Source organism: Elephantulus edwardii, unplaced genomic scaffold (genome assembly GCF_000299155.1).
Source record: "Elephantulus edwardii isolate Elephantulus edwardi_28Jun2011 unplaced genomic scaffold, EleEdw1.0 scaffold00078, whole genome shotgun sequence".
In the NCBI taxonomy this organism is placed as follows: domain Eukaryota; kingdom Metazoa; phylum Chordata; class Mammalia; order Macroscelidea; family Macroscelididae; genus Elephantulus; species Elephantulus edwardii.
The window spans coordinates 12,064,946-12,066,022 of record NW_006399828.1 but is presented as its reverse complement, the minus strand read 5'-3'; positions in this window follow the sequence as shown (position 1 = coordinate 12,066,022).

Below are 1,077 nucleotides of genomic sequence, written 5' to 3'. Positions count from 1 at the left end.
GGCTGCTGGTGCCAAGACTATTGACTGTGGAGCCAAGCAAGCTAAAGCTGTGTACAATCTCAATCTCTTCACCATCCATCCTGATGCTGCCAATTGGTCCAGTGGTCAAGTTCACTTAGATTTTGACCTGAATTTCTCTAAAGACAATTTTAACATATTTTTATTTATTTAATTTCTATTTTTCTTACATTTGTTTTTGCACAAATTCATGTATTTATTCTGTTATATATTCCTTGATTCACATTGTGTTTCATATGCTCACTCCCAAACTCAGTATTTTATAAAAAAAAAAAAAAAGAAAAATCATTGATCTATTCCCACTATCACACCATCCTTTTTGGTCTCCACTAGTTCTATTTCAATTCTTTCGCACTTTCCCTTCATCCACTAAACTTTGACTCCATGACTCCATGATTCCCCTGCCTCTCCAGCCTCAACTCCCCTGCTCTCTCCCCTTCTTCCTTTGGACTTCATATACATTTTACTAGTTATTCTTCCATTATTGCAATACTGGTCTTACATAGCACTTGTCCTTATGAGATTGACTTAGTTCACTCAGAATAATGCATTCTAGCTGCTTCCATATTATATAGTATTTTTAAAAAATATTGCTTCTGAATACTGCATAGTATTTCATTGTGTGAATGTCCCACACTTTCTCAGTCCCTTCTTTTGTTGACATTTTCATTTCTATGGCATCTCAATATCAAGAAAACAAAGATTCTTACCACTGGACTGATAGGCAGTGCCGTGATGGATGGAGAGGAGATCGAAACTGTCAACAGCTTCATCTTTCTTGAATCCACAATTAACATTCTTGGTATCAACAGTCTGGAAACCAACATATAGCACTGGAAAAAAAATCTTCAGTTAGGGACCTCTCCAGATTATTGAGGAACGATGATGTCAGTTTGAGGACTAAGGTGAGTTTGATTCAGGCCATAGTCTTTCTGATTACTTGTTATGCATCTGAGAACTAGACAATAAAAAGGATGGCAGGAAAAGAATTAGTACCTTTGTGCTGTGGTGTTAGAGAAGACTGAACATCCCATGAATGGCCAAGTGAACAAATATATC